Raw genomic sequence first — 6,719 nt, 5'->3', positions numbered from 1 at the left:
ATATCGGTCCATGAGGACGGCTGTCCCTTCTCCCATCGTTGCAACGTCAATTGTAGTTTTGCATTCTTTGTTGTATCCCACATGATTCTTTCTGTGTATTCAGAAACACAGTGTCGCATTAGCCAACGGGATTACCACTACTGGCCCTGATTCATCTTCTACCCATGTCAGTAGCTTGGTGTGTTTAGCCCATGACTATAAACACCCATCATCCACCCTCTGCACTTCTTGTACGTACTCTGTTTTCAGCAGGTGAGCTGCACAGAACATCATTCTTTCTTCTCATCCCTTCTTGGATTTCACTCATCCATAGATCAAAAATGGAGTTCGTTCCCAAAATCTAGGTGATGCAGCTATTTCCGTCACATCAGGGCAGTGCATTTTCTTCATCTCTTCAATGATCACCTCGTCCTGTCCTGCAGCAGGATACATCTTGCTCTTCCATCCAGGTTCATTTTCCATTTGTAAGGTCTTGATGTAGTCGTCCTGATATGGAAACAACCATTTCGATCTCCATCGCAAAGTTGCCCAGCTTCCTTGGAATTGTCCTCGAGTTGTACATGTTGCAAGATGACTGAGGCACCTTGCATCGTGCTCTGGAATCTCTCTGACAATAAAAGTGCATACTGTATTCATGGCATATGGGATAAGAGAGCAGATGTAGCAACCCTCCTTAGATGCTTTCTCTCCCACTTTTCTCATGTGCTGGTACCACATGTTATTCCTCAAACGTGCTGTGTTATCTAGACAGGTATCTCTATCCCTTCACTATCTTTCTCTGAATCTCTCGTGTGTCTCCCAAAGGTTGTGTAATAATCATGGAGTAAATCAAAAGCAGTTTTCATAGTAGGGAGAACCATAGGTACTTCTCCTTCAGTGTAAGTGCTAACATGATAGAAACTGTGAAAGATGAGGAACAGAAAGACAAAGAGAACAATCATTCAACCATATATTATGCATAAGAACATTTTTCGGATCCTGCAAGAAAGTGTGAAGGTTAACGTCTCTTCTAACAAGAGCAGGGTAAGATCAAAGTATGAACACAAAGACAGCTAGCACAAGCCGATGAATGTCACTGTCAGCAGGTACCATATGTTTAAACACTTAAAACAAATACTCTCCATGAAATGAGTCTGGATACTGATCTCGTTTCCAATTTCTGATCAAGAACTGATGTTTAGGCATAACTCTGAGGCTTTAATATGTATTTCTAAAAGTTCTTTTCAAAATTCATGGAATTCTCTGCAAGTCTTTGCACTCTCTGCTAAAATATCTATAAGGAGTGTTCATTGAATTCTAGTCCAATATAAAATCTGTATTAATCACTCGTTATGTCGTCCTTCTTCTTCATCATCATCTATTGAGTCTGTACACGCTGAAATTCTTCTTGTCTTGCTTCTGGATTGGCAACGGTGGGAGTACAGGTCTTTCCTTTATAGATCTTCACATCACCCAGGTACAGCCAAGCTCTTCTTCCATGTATTTTAACAGCAGAAGGGGACACTTCTTCAACACAAAAAGGGCCATGGAAACGTGGCTCATGCCACTTTTTGGTAACATTTCTAATTAGGACTAGGACTAGGTCCCCAACATATAACTTAGGTGGTGGCAATAGTTTGCTCAGATTGGTTGTCGAATTATCTTCTTCTGTGTCATTAGACTGAACCCCCTAGCACTTGACTTGATCTGAAATGAAATGCTAGAGGTCACACATGTCAAATAATCGTGCATCTCATCACCCAAAGTTTTCGCTACGCTCTGGGTATCACTCCTCCCAGGCACAGGTGTAAGGGACGTTCTTATGTGACGCCCTGTGACTTGCCCATGCGGGGTGAGGTGGTGGTTTAATCCTGGCTGATTCCAAAGGGAATATAAAGCTATGGGTAGGCAATACAGCCATCCCTTTTTCAAAGTCAATTTGATCTTAGCAATCCTTTCTTTGAGGAGGCTGTTGAGTCTCTCACATATCCCGTTCGCTTGCGGGTGATGATAAGCAGAAGAAAACTTGTGTTTGATACTTTTTTTAAAAAATGTTGTTTTATTTGTGTTTGGCAGAACAAAGACAAACAGGCATATGCATATCATGGTATAGCATTACAGGTATGTCGGGATGTAGTGCGCCAAAGTGCCCTCAATCAAGTTATACCAGCATTAGAGTGTAGACATTAGGTACATTGGCACAGCAGACAGTACTTTTTATGTATTCCCTGTAGCCAGACCCCTTCCAGCCCCCCTCCCTCTCAACATGGAGGTATATTGTTGTCCGGGTCCGGTTGATCCTTCTGCAGGTTGCCAAGGTAGGAACGAAATTTGCACTATATGTCTTTGGGCCTAGACATGCCAGGCATGGTAGTTATGTACAGTTCCTCGCACTCATCCGCCCAGATCATGTTGGAAACCCATTCATGTTGCGTGGGCAGGTTGGCCTTTTTCCAGATTTGCAGTATAAAACGTTTCGCTATCACGCACCCAATGTTTACCAATGCATGGATACGCTTTTCCTGGATGATCTCCCACAGTTCAAATAGTGCTTCCATAGGGGAGTATGACAGTGGGTGCTGCAATATCTCTGACAGTGTGTCAAGTACCTGTGTCCAAAAGTCTGGAGCTTGGTGCAGCTCCACATCATGCATAGATGACCAGCCTCGTCGTTTTTACATCGAGGGCATCTACCTGTTTGGTCTAGGTATAGTCTCCTGAGTTTGTCAGGGGTGTAGTAGAGTCGATTCAAGGTTTTATATTGAATGAGCTTGAACCTGGAGTTAAGGAACATGGTTTTGGTAAGTGAGCACATTCTTTGCCATTGCATGTTTGTAATTTCAACATTAATCTCCTCTGCCCATTGTACTCTAGCGGGGTAACCTCCCCCCCCCCTTGTCCATGATCACCCTATACAGTGTTGCTAGCGCCCTGCGTCATCCCTCTGAGTTGCATATATATGCCAGGAATTCATTTTCTACCGGCTCAACTGTGTAAGTGTCCCATAGTTTGTAAACTTCCACTCGCAACCTATAAAGCTACAGGGTGTCAATTGTAGTGTTCGTGGTACCCTGTTTCAATGTCTGTGTTGTGATAAACTGTCCCTCCTGGAACAGGTCACCCACCGCCTGGTACCCCAGTCCTTCCCATCTTCCCATAAGTGTGTTGTCCCAGGTGGGCCTGAAGCCTGGAAATGTCGCCAGTGGCAGCCACTTGTAGCAAGGGCCAGTGGCCTCTGTGCGTATGAATATCCCACGCCAAGCACGCAGTGTGGTTTGTACTGGGTCGAAGGGGCAGTTATCTGTGTATTTCCCATCTAGCAGTAGGGTTCTAATTTCGGCCCCACCAGCTGCCTTACATTCTAGCTTGACATGCGGGGGCACGCCCTCAGTTCTCCTCCCAATGAGAGAAGATTAACATTGATACAGCCAGAAGCTGAACAACCTGTTGAACTGCCCCAGGCAACGAGAGGGTGCCTTACTGAAGGAAACGGTGTGTTGCCTATCCCTACCATGTACTATCCCTAGATGAAATCATTGGGAAGGGAGTCACCCTTCTGTGAACACTTTGCCACCCTGATTCTTTTGTTGAACACACTTTTTCTATTATTTGAGTGCATTACCCTCACACCTTTTTGTATGAGTTTAGGGCAGGTAATAGGTTTATTAGTGTAATTATTATTGTTTTGGACTAGACTGACTAGGACTGTTTTTCTTTAATTTAATGGCCGAGATTACTCCCATTCTACCGTTAGGGTACGGTAGGAAGTCCCCAACCCTTTTGAAGCTGTTTAATAAACACTGTTGAACTTGTATCTCTTGTGTTGTAATTTTACAGTCGATACCATGGCTTCCTCAGAGTAGATAGCTCCCTCAAGGGATTGATCCGGGAATCCCAAGGGTTACCCATTTCTCGGTCTGATCACAATCAGGTATGGGTGATAGTGGGGGGGGCAGTGGAGATGTAATGACAGTTTGTTCAAGGATAGAGATGTTGCTGAAAGGCTCTTGGAAGATATCAAAGAGTATTATTCTTGCCCAATGATAATGGGGAGGTAGGTCCACAGGTGCTCTGGGAGGGCTTCAAGGTGACCATTTGTGGGGCCCTTATACGGTTAGAAGCCTAGAAGAAGAAAGATGGGTTGCAGAAAGAGAAATATCTTCAGGAAGAGATAGCGGGGCTCCAACCGGGAGGATCCCAGGACTTGTATTGCTTCGTAGGAAGCATTGGTTTCTCTGGGATTGATGGAGACGTGTTGGCATGTTGGCATGGTAACTACTCATTCCCCCAAGATGGCGCCTCAAAACTCTAGCTGCGGTCCAGTCCATCCGATCCTCCCGGCTGTGGCTCCGCCCATCCTGCACAGTGGAGGAAGTTATCTGGGAGCTTGGATACAGAAGCGTTTTGTCACTACTCCTTACAGCAAGCGATCCGTAAGTTTGATTCCTATTAGAAACACCTTTCTCATATTCTGACTTGACTATCTGTATCTAACGGCTCTCTGTCCTTCCTAGCAATCGTGTTCCTCCAGGCGTACCGTCCCTACTCGCTCAACGGCACTCTCTCCCAGGATTCCCCTGACGCAATCCGGTTGCCTAGCATACGGTGCATTAAACAGCTTATCTACTCTTTGTAGTATCTTACTGCTATCCCCTTCTAATATCATTATTAACCTGTTTGATCCTTTAGGTTTCCTTGATAATCATAGCGCTGCCAGAATCACAACTGTAGAACAAAAAGGGGCTCCAACCACTGATATAGTTCTTGACACTAACCTAATGTCGGGGTGTCTGAAAGATTCTATAATAAAACATTTTTTGGTGGGGCTTCAAATAGTAAGCCAAATATCCTTAACATACAAAGTCAAGTCATCAAAAGTGGCAGAAAAAGGCAGAAATCCCTCATTCTTAATCATCATTTAATACAATTTATAAACAAAGAAATAAGACATAAATATTTGGAAAATTAGTTTCCCAATGAATACTATCGCTGTACCATAATCACATAGTGGGTGGGTTAGTATCCTCTAAAGGTGCAAGAAACATTTGAGCACAATGAAAAAAGGAAAGAAGAAAGAAAAAAATTGTGTTCTTTACATTTCTGTCAACAAGTTGTTCAATATTTATACAACACAAAATAGAAAGAATTTATTGGCCAATTGTTTGGTCCCTATGTCTCAGCAAAGGCTGACTAGTAACCCCGCTTTAAAATGGGTGCCCAGCCGGTTAAGTTTAACAGGTTAAATTGAATTTAGACAGGGCAGAGCCAAAAATGGATTATCCAAAAGGAGAATATTGTTAATACACAGAAACCGGGGGAGATTCAAATTGAGAAATGCCCGATTTCTCGGATCACAAGTAAGGCAAGGTGCACAAGTAGCCCAGCTAAACCTGGAGGACCGGAAGGATCAAATCAGGGTGTCAATTGAATTACACAAACAGAGGACCAAAACCCTCGGTCTACACCAGGGGGAGGGGCCCCCTATCTGGTTGAAAAGGTCAGTGCGGCACATAAAGTGCTAGGCCTTGGGGCATTTCGGCTGGAAATTAGAACGCCTTTGTCTGGGCCTCCGGTATGGAGATCTCTGTAAAATGGAAGGAAAGAAAGAAAAAATAAAGGTAGGTGAGATCTAAGTGAGGTCTCATTGCCTGTTAAAAGCACAAAAGGGCTAAAAAGGGTAAAGTATTACTGCCTAGCATGCAATCTAGGTAAAGGATATTAATATTGTAACACCAACAATGTCAGCCATAGTCTGATATGTTTAAAAATGGAGCTGCGAAGAGGCCAACCTGTAGGGTGGGAACCGCTGTGAAGGGACGGATTCCTGTCTTCACTGAAACCCAGGCATACACATGCAGGGTAAATCCGGCTGTCATGTTATGGGTGCAGCTTGTGGGGAAGTAGTTGTCCCATCTGTAGTGAAAAAGGATCACCTCGAGGGGTGAGAGTCTAAAAGACAAATGTTGAAAGTAGTGCTAGTGTAGCCAGAAACTTGTATATGAGGCTCAAGGAAAAGCAAGAAATGCAACACATTGTGGGTAAGTGTACACACAGGTCAATGTACCTTAGTGCAAAGTCATAGTGGGTCGAGTCCCCGTAAGGTGATATGATAAAAGCGTGCTGTAGTATTTCAAGCAAGCGCTCTCTGTCAGCACGTCTTGATCACCAAAGTGTGAAGCTGCATGGAGAAAGCAAAGAGGTGCCGAAATCAACTCAGATGGAGCATTAGAATTGAAGCAGAGCATTCTAAGTAGCGAGCTTGTGGCCGGGACCTACTGGGCGAACAAATGCTTACCTCGAGATGTATCAAGCCATAGTAGTTCAAAAATGTTGCGAGGGTCTCCGTCGCAACCGATCCACGGTGCTCTCCTGCAGACGCCAGGGAGTTGTACCAGCGATTGGTATCGTGCGCATGCGTAAGGAACTAGTGTAATGTAGTTCCGCGCATGCGTAAGGGAAAAATAAACTGAAACATTGTCATGGCAACCCCAATGGAGTCACGGCAGCCACGTATTGGGCCGCCATAATGGAGAATCACGGGATAAGGCTTCTAAAGTGCCCATAATACATACAGATCGAAGTATGTGAATGTAAGTTTGAGTAAGGAACTTGGTGGCTGCCTGTTAGAAAGTAAAGCCTGGAAGATGTGCAGTGTTGCCACGGGTAACTGTGAACCTGACACACCGACAGTGAAAGATGAAATGTCAAGCTTTCTGATGGTGTCGTAAATGTGCCGTTCT

The 6,719-nt window shown here is 44.2% G+C and overlaps 1 long non-coding RNA gene across 1 annotated transcript; it reads right to left on the bottom strand.

Moving 5' to 3' along the window:
- Positions 1 to 4,880: 4,880 nt before the first annotated feature.
- Positions 4,881 to 6,385, bottom strand: LOC138523635 (uncharacterized). The gene is made up of 4 exons (XR_011283332.1): positions 6,275 to 6,385; positions 6,044 to 6,157; positions 5,769 to 5,928; positions 4,881 to 5,563 (listed from the first exon to the last, which is right to left on the bottom strand). It is a non-coding gene; the product is annotated as an uncharacterized lncRNA (long non-coding RNA).
- Between the last annotated feature and the right edge of the window lie 334 nt (positions 6,386 to 6,719).

The sequence above is a fragment of the Ambystoma mexicanum genome, chromosome 1q, assembly GCF_040938575.1.
Source record: "Ambystoma mexicanum isolate Mex_15411 chromosome 1q, UKY_AmexF1_1, whole genome shotgun sequence".
NCBI lineage: Eukaryota > Metazoa > Chordata > Amphibia > Caudata > Ambystomatidae > Ambystoma > Ambystoma mexicanum.
Note: the sequence above shows the minus strand (reverse complement) of the source record. Positions and strands in the feature narration are given on the sequence as shown.